This window comes from Schistocerca gregaria, chromosome 8 (genome assembly GCF_023897955.1).
Source record: "Schistocerca gregaria isolate iqSchGreg1 chromosome 8, iqSchGreg1.2, whole genome shotgun sequence".
NCBI classification, from domain to species: domain Eukaryota; kingdom Metazoa; phylum Arthropoda; class Insecta; order Orthoptera; family Acrididae; genus Schistocerca; species Schistocerca gregaria.
In genome coordinates, this window is record NC_064927.1 from 381,655,637 (window position 1) to 381,668,664 (window position 13,028).

Here is a 13,028-nt window from a genome sequence, read left to right on the forward strand (position 1 = left end):
TTGGTGTTCTGCGGGTTCTACGGCAGACGTAACGAAAGGTTAATTTTACAAGTGAAACATTACGGGAACGATATGTCAGCAAATGATTCATCGAATAATGCATTTTTTCACTAAGTTTCTTTGTGAAAAAGGGGAGGGATATGAAATAGGAGTGTGCTCGTGTTGCTGACTTCTGCTCCTGGAACACCGACGTATTGTAAAGATCCACCAAAAACTTTTTTGTAATTTGTAGCACAATTTGTGTCGAAAGTTTGTCTTGGCGAATATAGTGTTGTTTGCTACAATTAAGTGTATATTTCCTTTGACAATGATTATTTAGCGAGACGTAAAACGCAATGTATGGAAATTATGATATAAATGACAGTCAAACACCGTCAAAGCCCATTCAATATTACTCGCTGATTGTAGCGATCTTTGTCTTGACCGCTGGATTTACGTGAGTTTTATTAACGATTCGATCGCAGATAAATATTTGTGACCACCAAGAATATAAATTTCATTGCTGCTCTTTCCACTAGCTGCAATTTAAGCTGTGCTCTTAGGTTCTTGCCCAACCACACCTTCTGATATTGCGACATATTGGGAATAACGTGAAAAAGTATTTCTGACAAGCAAGACTTGAAATATGAGTTGTTGCTGGTTTCATTCGGAGCAATTTAAGCACTCCTCTTAGGTTCCTGCCCATACACACCCTCGGAAATTGCGAAGTACCCAGAATAAATAGCAAAATATTTATAACAACCTAGAATACAAATATAATTGCCAGACACTTCACCTGCAGGAGTTTCATTTTTCGTCTTTTAATCGCATTGATGTCACAAGGTCGAAGAAATTCGTTCTTGAAATAACACGCTCATATACATATAAAAGATTACAGAAGATACTTCTGTTCCATGAATAATAAAGAATCAGAACTCATTAAAAACGCGAAATATTTGCTGTAGGTGCGCACCTACTTCTCTTAACACAATAATCATACGTCTCTAACCACGAGACCACACGTTCACAGCAAAGGGTTTTGCTTAGTGTTATTTATCACACGATATCCGCTGATGTGTCGCTAAATGACTTTTAATTGTAACAAATCTTACCATGAATGACATTTATGATAACTCTTCCATGCGTTATTGCCTTCAAACGGTGTACTGTTATGACACGCAAGCTATGATACAGAAAGAAACAATTCGATGAAGCCGGCCCGAAGTGGCCAAGCGGTTCTAGGCACTACAGTCTGGAACCGCGTGACCGCTACGACCGCAGGTTTGAATCCTACCTCGGGCATGGATGCGTGTGATGTCCTTAGGTTAGTTAGGTTAAGTTCTAGCGGACTGATGACCACAGCAGTTAAGTCCCATAGTGCTCAGAGCCATTTGAATTAATATGACAAAATCTGATACGGAGACTTCGATGTGGCAGGCGAGCGACGTCACGTGATCCGATCCGAATGTCGTGAAATGCAATTGGTTATTCCTGTTTCGGGCCGAGCTGTCCGTAACTATAAGTGAATCGAGTTGTGTGGCTGAGTCTCCCTGGGAGGAACGGGTCATCTAAAACCTTCACGTACACACGTCTGGCCTCTCGATTTGATATCCGGAGTGGTTCCGAAATCTGGCGTCGAAAATACATAGACTGACTAAAGCTGTTCTCAGTGTTCAGTCACAAAGTAATTACGAATGCGAATATGTCTATATCTAAGCAGTGTGTGGAGGTAATACTCTTGGCCCCACATTCAATTTCCCCCTTTCCTGTTTCATTTTCGAAAGGCTTGCGGTGACAACGGCTATCGGGTAACCTCCGTAGATGCTCTCATTTCTCTGATTTTTTCGTCCTGGTCGTTTCTAGAAACGTGTGTGGTGGAAATAATATGTTACCTGAATCGTTTCGCAACTTGCGTTCTCGCAATTTTAACAATAAACCTCTACGTCTTGCACAACGCCAATCTTGCAGCGTCTGCCTCTAAACTTGTTGAGCAACCCGGCAACCCTCTCGCACTTACTACACGATTAAGTGACGAAACGCACCGTTCTTCGTTGAAACTTCTCTGTTTTATTCTATTAATCCAACGTCATAAGCGAGCAGAGCGGTCTAAGGCGCTGCAGTCGTGGACTGTGCGGCTGGTCCCGGCGGATGTTCGACTCCTCCCTTGGGCTTGGGTGTGTGTGTGTTTGGCTTTAGGATAATTTAGGTTAAGTAGTGTGTAAGCTTAGGGACTGATGATCTTAGCAGTTAAGTCCCATAAGATTTCACCCACATTTGAACAACGTCGTAAGCGTCCTCGACTGCCTAACGATAATCAAGACTAGCTCGACAGAATATTTTGCAAGTCACGTATTTCGTAGACGAATTATATTTCCTTAAGACTCTTCCATTGAATCTCATTTGGAATCTCCTTTTAAAGCACTTCGTTTTATATAGTGATTCCATTTACGTTCTCCAGACGATTATTTGCAGGTAGTACCAAAGGAAAAATGTTCCTATCAGAGCGCAAAAAGATGATTATGCTCCTGTTTAAAAGATCCTGACAACGAAGAGGAACACCAGCTACTTCATTCTACTTTCCTCACCATCTTTAAAATGTTTCCGAAAAACGTTGGTATGCGAACACATTCGCGCTCTTTTTAACAATCAGTTCATCTCTCACTCTCACAAGGTCCCGTAACTGTAACTCGCTCACAACCATCTATCCATCACTGTAGCCGCTGTGGCCGAGCGGTTCTAGGCGCTTTAGTTCGGAACCACGCGACTGCTACGGTCGCAGGTTCGAATCCTGCCTCGGGCGTGGATGTGTGTGATGTCTTCAGGTTAGTTAGGTCTAAGTAGTTCTAAGTCTAGGGGAGTGATGACCTCAGATGTTAAGTCCTATAGTGCTTAGGCCCATTTGAACCATTTTGAACCGTCACTGTAAGTCGCTCATACTCATGCACTCTCACTTGCCCATTCTCACTGACTCAGTCAGCTCATCTAATCGACATTACCTCTTTGTGTTTCTCTGTCACTGTCTTCTGCCTCACAGCCACAGTCTCATTCGCTTTGTCCTACTACAACCGTCTCCTCTCATTGTCATTGTCTGCCTCTTGCTCTCTCTTACTGCTACTTTCTCATTCATTCAATCCCAATTCTACTGTCTCTTCTCATTGTCACTCTCTCCCTTTCCACGTTGTTATTGTCGTAGACTCTATCTCTCATTATTGCTGGCTCTCAGCCACTTCCACTTTCCTGCTCTGAATTCCCCTCCCACTGCTAATGCCTCCTTCACTCTTTTCCTAGCACTGTCCTATCATGTCAACGATGTTCCGCCGCTAGTGTGTCCCTCTCTTGCTCTCACACTGCTATTTTCTCCTTTTCTCTTTGTATACCACAACCACTGTTTATTATCTTGCAGTATTTATTACTTTTCCGCCTCTTTCCCACTCCCACTGTCTCCTTCTCTCTCAACATGAAAAAACAAGAAAATGTTTGCACGCCAAAACTTTTGGGAACATTTGCAAAGCTGCCGAGGAAGGTAAAATGAAGCAGCTGGTACTCCACTTTACACTCAGATTTTTTTTAAACAGGAGAATATTCGCCTTTTTGTGCTCTTATAAGAATTTTTCCGCTGTTTCCCTTCTTTTGCTTGCAAAAGCACGGCATGTCACTCATATGAAAAGTTATATGCCACTAAAATTTTGAAATAACGCAAAACTAATTTTACACCTAGGACCGATTTTTACGAGCACAGTAATTCTGCATGATGATAATGGACACACATTAAAGCATATTTCTCCATGCTACGTCACTTTATAAACTACGTTTTCGCCGCACATCGGATTTTACGTACTTATTTTACATGTACTTCGACCCTCTTGTATCTAGCGAACGTATAAAGGAAATTTTGAAGACTGTCCGAGATGAGGATCTTAGGAATATATCTTAAAAATTACAGCTATTTGTTTTGTTTAGCCTTCTTGAAATCCGGTGCCACCATAAGGCCATTTAGGTACAAAGTATGTCACATGTAATGCAAAAAGAATCAACCGGTTTGCTCCATTTGCCTAAGTTGGGAGAAATTTGTAATAGTCTACATCATACTCCGCAAGTCACCTAATAGTGCGTGGCAGACGGTACTTTCGGTACCACTATCTGATCCCTCCAACCCTGTTCCACTCGCGAATAGTGCGTGGGAAGAATGATTGCCGGTTAGCCTCTGTATTGGCTCTAATTTCTCGAATTTTCTCCTCGTGATCAATAAGCGAGATGTATATGGGGGGAAGTAATATGTTGTCCAACTCCACCTGAAAAGTGCTGTCCCGAAAATTCAATAGTAAATTTCTCCGCGATGCACAACGTCTTTCTAGTAACGTCTGCCAGTGGAGTTCGTTTAGCATCTCCGAAACGCTCTCTCGCCATCTAAACGATACCGTGACGAAACGCACCGCTCTTCGTTGGGTCTTATCTATCAGTCCTGCCTGATAGGGATCCCAGATAGATGATCAATTCTCAAGGATCGGGCGAACAAGTGCCTTATAAGCCACTTCTTTCGTGGATGAGTTACATTTCCTTAAGATTCTTCCGATGATCTGAGTATGGTGTCTGCTTTTCCCACTATCTGTTTTATACTGTTATTTCCCTTAAGGTCGTTCTGGATAGTTACGCCTAGATATTTTACGACGGACGCTGTCTCCTGCTGTTTGTCACCAGTACTGTAGCTGTACAGTAGTGGATTTCTTTTCTTATGAACACGCAATATGTTGCATTTATTTAAGTTCAGGGTCAACTACCAGAGCCTGCACCATTCATCCATTCTCTGCAGGTCGTTCTGCAAACTTTCCCGTCAAACTTTGACCATGTACTATAGTATAGTTACAGTAACATGATCCCTTGTGTTGTGGAAATGGTCACGGGCTTTCCATTACCAAAAGAAACCGAGGTATGCGCCCCAGAAAACTCCAGTCTTAATATGCGTTGTTTTGCAATGTATTGGTAGCGCACGCTCTCGCAAGTGTAGCGATTTATTTACTTTAATGGTCAACAGTAATGTTTCTGATCTCAATATGAAAACAGCACTTGTCAACAAAAGTTGGGGAAATTGTTTTTCGGATGCGCAGTGAGGCGCTCACCATTATTTCAGCTACTTGGGACGCACACTGCAACCTGCAGATTTGAATGGTGCCGTGGCGACCTTCGTAAGTGAAGTCAACGTCTCTTTTAGTGCCTTATCTCGGAGTAATTCAGACTATCTCGTTTCCAAAAAGAATTAGAAGAAACTATTTTTACATCTCCATCATGTTGCGTAACGATCTCCGATTGTGCGCTTTTTCGAGTGTTATCTTCGGGCGTTAGTAACGAAGAAAGCTGCAAACGCCGATTTGAGAATAAACTCTTTTCAGAGACGAAACAGGACTTTCAAAAAGTAACAGCGGCTTCTGAAAACAGTAATTCTATACATTGCATCATACAACGAGACACTTTATTAGTTGCTTCACTGTCTGCACGTAATGAAACAAGACTAATGCAAAATATACCAGCAATTATTTTGTGCTCTTAAATTTACACTGATGAGCCAGAAAATTATGAACACATGTTCAACAGATTGTTGGACCCGCTTTTGTGCGAAATACAGCAGCGATATTGTGTGGTTCGGATTAGAACAGCTCTCGGTGGGTTTCTGGCGAGATGTGAGGCCAGATATCTACACACAGATCAGGCATTTCCAGTAAATTACGGGTCGGGGTTCGTGGGTCCGAAACCAACAGCTCATAGTGTCCCAGATGTGTTCCACAGGGTTGAGCTCAGGCGATTTTGGTGGCTAAGACAACCACGTGAATTCACTATCACGCTCCTCAAACCACTGTAGCACGATTCTGGCCTTCTGGCGCGGACAGTCACGTTGCTGCATCGCCATCGGGGAAGACATTAGGCATGAAGAGGTACAAGTGGTCCGCGATAAGATTCACGTAGTCCACATCTGTCTGGGCTTTCCTAGTCGTACTATTGGACAAGAAGCTTAAGCACGCTCAGTTCTGTTGTGGAAGGATCGTGGACACCAACCTAGATAAACAAGCGTGAATTATATACATTTATTCATCAACAAATTATCAACAAATAACAGTCTGCTAGTTTACAAAATTTTCAAATGACGGTGACCTTGGTATGCAAAAAACGGCATAACCTCCAAACAAACAACCCCTACGGACTTTCTGACGGCTGCCTTCATAGAATACATTAACACATGTTGGGTACAGGCAGGATCTAAAACACACCTATTAAAAATTACAAAATTCCACCTTTACAAATAATCATTCAACATAATCAAAAGAAAAACTGCTAGACACTTATGTAGCCAATTTTGGTGTAAAAATAAAATTAGGTGATGGTTAGAACCAGTAAAAAGACTTAATATTCACTAAAAATTACGCCACAGAGTGTGAAACAAAATCTTTAGCCGACCGCGGTGGTCTAGCGGTTCTAGGCGCTCAGTCCGGAGCCGCCCGACTGCTACGGTCGCAGGTTCGAATCCTGCCTCGGGCATGGATGTGTGTGATGTCCTTAGGTTAGTTAGGTTTAAGTAGTTCTAAGTTCTAGGGGGCTGATGACCATAGATGTTAAGTCCCATAGTGCTCAGAGCCAAAATCTTTACCAGAAAATACACTTTATCCTAAGGCAGAATTTTAACTTATGTAAACTCAATTTCGGCTCATTTTAACCAGCTAGCTACAATCTTTCGTAACTTGCTTCGAACATCATAACCATTAATTTCAAAATGAACAAAACAAAGTTTAACGGCACTAAAGTGGGCCATCACAATGAAAACATTTCAAAAAATTGTGTCAACAACCACATAATGAATTTCAAACAGTTCAACCTCTATTCTCGAAACAACGAATTCTTAAACCTACAAAGGCTTAGGTCCAGTCAAATTCAGAAGCTTCAAAACCAAAACACACAGCCAAACGTGTCCTAACGCCAATGAAAAACTATTTGCGTGCATAAAGTGACGTCCATCATGCATTGAAGTGTTGCTTTGATCTCTGTCAGCAAACATGTCTCGACAACATCCACAGCAGGCGACTAATATGGTGAGTGGCTGACAACTCTGTCTGATGTTTCAGATCGCCGATGTGTAGCACCTCTATTAACAGACCGTATTCGGCAACCATCCAATATGGTTACCACGGTTACTTCACTGCCAGGCGCACGCATCCAATTGCCAGAGCGCCACTGCACAACTCCAGCAGGAGTTATAGCTTATAGCAAAGATTCCCAGACGAAGTCTGATGGCGACAAATTATTGTTGCATTTGTCAGCCGACTTTAGTGACAACCACTGCGCACAGCGAACGCTAGAAATAGTAGATGCAGGCAATATGAAGAATGTGAAGTGACATACATGGAGTCACATTGAAGATAATTCAGGATGTCACTACACTCATCTCACAACCCATCAGAACAAGTAGGTATGTTGGCAGCACAGCTCTCTGTGGCTGTGAAATGTCCACAGTAGGGAAAACAGAAATCAAACAATTAGAAAGATTTCAAATGTTGTGTTACATGAGACTTTTAAAGATCGTGTGGACCAACTGAGTAAAGGGCGACGTATGGCGTGTGGGGCGCTCAACTGCGCGGTCATCAGCGCCCCTAGAAAGCCCCAATTTTTACATAGTCCAATTTTTACACAATCCACGAGTGACGATGATGATGATGATAATGAAATGATGATAACAACACAGACACCCAGTCGCCGGACAGAGAATGAGTAAGAAGTGAAGAGAGTCTCCAATGAGGCAACGAGAAAAGGTGGCCAATAATGAATCGAAGAAGTAGAATGGTTGGGTGTGTTTATGAGGCGTTGCTGAAACTCGTCGTGTAAGGGATGGTGGAATGAAAAAGTTGGTGAAGGTCTAGATATGAGCTTGTAAGACAGACCGTCAGTGCCGTGGCAGACATGAAGACGAAAGATGGCAAGTGACAGAAATGGAGCACTCCATTAACCAGCCTTAGTGTTGACAATTAAAACAACAACTAATGCTGCATCATTATGAATTTCAATAGTCTTAATGGAAATATAAAGTAAAATCACAACTTCCTGGTTGCAGGCTTCGGTTGATTAACAATCATTTTCAGTTATAGGCAAATAAACAGAAAATTATTTATCAGTTAATGCCCACTTAACAAATTTTAAAAAAATTATATTTTTAAAAATACATTAACACATAAAACTAGTAGAAAACGTACCAAGTTTACTTAAAAATCAGTACCTAATTACACTGCTGGCCATAAATCTTACTGTTAGTAATGGTGTCTTATTGCCCACAGTGTACTTAGGTACTCATTCTTTTGTAGGCCTGGAATCTTTTTTATTCGTTCTATCTTTTAATACCGATCTCAATAATGTATGTTTTAAAAGTTATTAATTGTTCACATTACCTGAACGGTAATATTCCGTTTGTGTTCATACATCTGAGATACACTTTTTAACGATGGTGTTGTGGCCGATGTTGCATATATGTACTGATTCTTTACTGAGCATGGTACTAGTTTTATGTCTTAATACTTATTAAATAATGTGTATTTTTATAGATTATTTAGTATACATTAACTGAAAGTCAAGTATCTGATTATTTTCATAGATCTGAAGGTGGTTGTTAAACTTTAAAACCGGTATTTAGCGAATTAAAATTTTATTTTTGCTCGCAATCAAGATGTCTAACAGATAGCTTCCTGAAGGCTCGCCATTGCTTTGCAACTTTGTGTAACGTGTTCTTCTCCAGAAACATAATGTGAGCATCAGTGGTAGACGTCTTGTACATTATCTTAACTATTTACCAATGCCTCGATTCTCTGAGCGCCTAACTGTAACGACCAGGAATTCCATTGACCAATTGCTCGAAAAAAAAAAAAAAAACACAGTGGCCTCATCAAATCCTCTAAAATACGCCATTCAGTGACCATGAGCAGTCACGAGACAACAGCTGTTCTCTGAATTGCATTTTCCCTCTATTTCGAGCTACCTACGTGAAGCGCTGGTAACATGTGTTTTCTCTGTACCGAACGCTGCCAGTCTTTGTAATACCCCCCCTCCCTTTTCCGAACCGATATATGCGATAAAGATACTTAGATAGATTTTGTCCTGTAAGATCATTCGTGAACTTTAGAAGCTGTTTTAAAGCAAGTAGATCGAAAGAGAAAACCAAAGCAGTGTTTTCACGAGTACAAAAGAAAATTGCTGGTAAACCGTTGCAAGAACTGGTGGATCTAAATATTACCTAAGTATTACATTAATATATGCGTGTGTTTGTAAAATAAAGAGTAGAAATTGTCAAAGGAGAGAATAAAAGTTTTTAGCAGAGCGTGGTTTCGATCCACGGACCTCTGGGTTATGGGCCCAGCACGCTTCCACTGCGCCACTCTGCTTCACGTAAAAAAAAGGCTAATTTTACAATGTATAATTATTTGGTTCCACACATCTAAATTTAACTGCGTAATGCCAGGTATACCTTAGCAGTGAATTTCGAACGTCTGTCGCTTGCAGCTAGAAATATTTGTCGCAGTCACCTAGACATGTAACTGAAAAATGTACAGGAATAACACTGCACTCCATGATGGCGGCGCCGTACGAAATCCGTTGCCGAGCTACATGCCGCCAACTAACGTTTTTCCGGTGCTCTAGTGCGGTATTTGAAACAAGAAAGACACAGTTGTCGTCATTTACAATAACGCTTCAACAAAATGCAGTTTTTGCGATATTGATATCGTGAATGCCAGTGATTATTTTGTACCTTAATTAATTATTTCGTGAGTAACCGTCCACTTTTATGAATGTGATAAATCTGTCGCCTATTCATAAGTACATTGGGCTGTATAGTCATCCAAATGTTTTTAGTTTTCTCAAACTTTTTTCAATTTATCTGCCTCCGTTAGTGATGCGTGAACTGCAGATTGGATGCATACCGGTAGATTCAACGCCTAAACATTTTCTTGTACATATTCATAATTACTTACGAATAACTCCTAGAAAACTGTCTTTTCTTGACGGTTTCTGCATTCACTTTATAGTTTCTCATTTACTGTCATGTCTTGAAGCGGATAAGATTCTTCAACTTACACTAAATAGGTAGACCTACCTGTATAAATGATTGAATTGGATTTATTTGCCTGTGGACAACTGTTGTTGTGTATAAGGCATCGTCATTTGTTACGTAATTATGCAGTTGGTCACAGGTCACAAAAATTATACGAAAGGTAGATAGAAAATTCTACATATGGTAATACAAATGATTATACAAAAGATTAACATATGTAAATACTATTACATAAATATTGCATATCTTGTAATCATCCATAATTAATTTTGTTGCACAGTTGAATTTTGTTGAATGTCATAAGTTACAATTTTGTTACCTCACAGTCACATGTATAATAAATGTGCATCATATTTTTAATTATATAAAAGGGTATCACATTTTCATTATATGAAAGAGCATATTTTTTCATTATGTATAAATCCACTTGTACTATAGCATGCTTTCTCTTTCAGCCATGTCTCTACCACCATTTTAAATTTATTTTCATGCAATTCCCATGTGCCATGTGGCATAGCGTTAAAAAATGTTTTGCCAACATGTAAAAAATAATTTTGGACTTTACTCAAACACATCCAAGGAAAGTTTAATAAGTTCCTGTTTCATATGAGTGCGCATCTGACCTTCTTTCATACATGGGGCATTCTGTTTAGCTTGCATAAATGCTTTGAGTGTGTATAGATTGGAGACTGTAAGTACTTTGTGCTCAATAAAGTACTGTCTGCAAGAAGTTAACTTGCTCAAACCAAAAATACTTCTAATGGCTTTTTCTGCCAGGGAAAGACATTGATTGCCCCAGCAGAGTTTCCCCAAAGAAGTATTCCATAATGCGAATGTGTACCAAAAAAGGCATAGTCTGCTATAAGCATGCTCTCCTTAGTACACAATCCTTTAGTTCCCTAAGGAGGTAGAAAACTCTTGCTTATTACTGCGCAGATCTTCTGTGCGGGTATTCCAGCATAATTTAGAATCTAGATGTATGCCTAACAATTTTACTCAATGTCTGAGCTCATTTGGTCCATTATTAATACCTCCAAGCGAAAAGAGAACGTGTTTAGTTTTGTTTTTATTTAATGAGAGTCTATTTTCACGAAACCACTAAGCTGCCTATTCCATCATTGAGTTGTTCATTTGTTTGACAACATTTGCATCATTGTGTGATGTGATAAAAGTTATTACAGATTTATATGGTAGTAACTTGGGCAGATCATTCACATAAACAATAAATTAGAAAGGTACCAGTACAGGTCCTTGTGGGACACCATATTCCATCTTGAGAAGGTCATATTTGTTATTTGAATTTGAGACTGCTATTTGGTTTTTGTTTGTCAAATATGCTTTCAGCAATAATAGTTGTATGTCAGTTATACCATATTTTTCAAGTTTTTTTAATTAAAATACTTTGTGGGACACTGTCAAATGCCTTGATTAAATCTACTAAAGTTGCATTGGTGTGTTCACTATTTTCAGAACAATGTAATATTGGTAATACAACTTCCTGAACTGCCTTTATTGTTGATAGCCCACTTCAGAATCAATACTGAGCCCTATTTAGGAAGTTGTAACACTCAAACAACTCATTTAACTCGTATTTCTTTAATTTTTCAATAATTTTGGATATTATAGTTACTGTTGCAATGGGTCTGTAATTTTGGGGTGAATTTCTGTCTCCTTTTTTGAATATGGGAATGACAAATTGTCAGTTTAAGGCAGTTTTGGAAATGCTCCTTCTGTAAACATCCTATTGACTAGGTAAGATAGTGAATTACAAAGAGTGTCAATCATTTTGTGATAAAATCTGCCAGGTTAGCCAAGAGCGCTAATGCGCTGCTTCCTGGACTTGGGTAGGCGCGCTGGCCCCAGATCGAGTCCGTCTAGTGGATTAATGACGAGGGCTGGTATGCCGGCCAGTCTGGTTGTGGTTTTTAGGTGCTTCTCCACATCCCACTAGGTGAATACTGGTCTGGTCCCCAATACCACCTAAGTTACATGACTTGGTGCCATATGAACATGCTCACACTATTCCATGGATTACACTAGATGCAGACAGATGGGGTACACTAATTCTGTCCTGGGGGGTATGGGGTAGTGGCAGGGGGGCATCTGGCACCTGCTGAACAATAACCTTGCCAAATCCGTTCCTAACAACGCCGACCCTGAGAAACTGCTGGATAAAGGCGCAAGTGAAAGAAAGCAAGAATTTTTTTTATGATAAAATTAGAAAAACCATACATGTCCTCAGTTCTGGAGTTGCTCAATGATTTGACGAGTTTCTGTATATCCTAAGGATAAATAGTTCTCCATCCAAATTTTGGCAAGTGTACTGGCAACACTGTTTCCCAGAAACTGGGAAGTATATCTTCATTGTTATTTTCATCTGTACTAGATAATTTCCCAGAATTTATGAAACTATTATTTAGTTCATCTGAACTTAGAGGAACAGGTAAATGTTTTGCAATTAACCCTGTTTCTGCTTTAATTCTTTTTCATGCTGCTTTACAGTTGATACTGGCCTGAGAAATATAGTTGTCATTTCTTTTTTCTTTGAAGAACTGATATCTTCTCTGCACAGCTTTTCTAATTTGACATATGAATGTCTATGCTCATTATTCGAGCAAGATTTCTCATAGTAAATTCTTAACACAATTCTTAAGTTATTTAAGTAAGTTGTCTGCCAGTCAGTCACATTATTTTTCTTTTTTCTCCTTCCATTTAGGCTAATGTGTTTAATGAGGACTGGGCAGTATTAATTATAGACAGTGGTAATGTTATCTAAGAACTAATCAAAAGCATCACAAAGACTTGTTCTCCATGACAGTATTACATCAATGGTCAGAAGCCTTTGTGTGAGATTTGTTACAGTTGATGGATTTATCTGCCTCGCTGTGCGGTGTTCCACCGGTTAGGCAATTTTTTTAAGCCCCTTAAATTTAAGGAAAATTCCATCATGATCAGAGAGAATTTGTTTAAC

At 39.8% G+C, this 13,028-nt stretch overlaps 1 non-coding gene across 1 annotated transcript; it reads right to left on the reverse strand.

The window, feature by feature from the left end:
- Window positions 1–9,317: 9,317 nt before the first annotated feature.
- On the reverse strand, window positions 9,318–9,389 carry Trnam-cau (transfer RNA methionine (anticodon CAU)). The gene has a single exon. It is a non-coding gene; the product is annotated as a tRNA-Met (tRNA).
- Window positions 9,390–13,028: the final 3,639 nt, after the last annotated feature.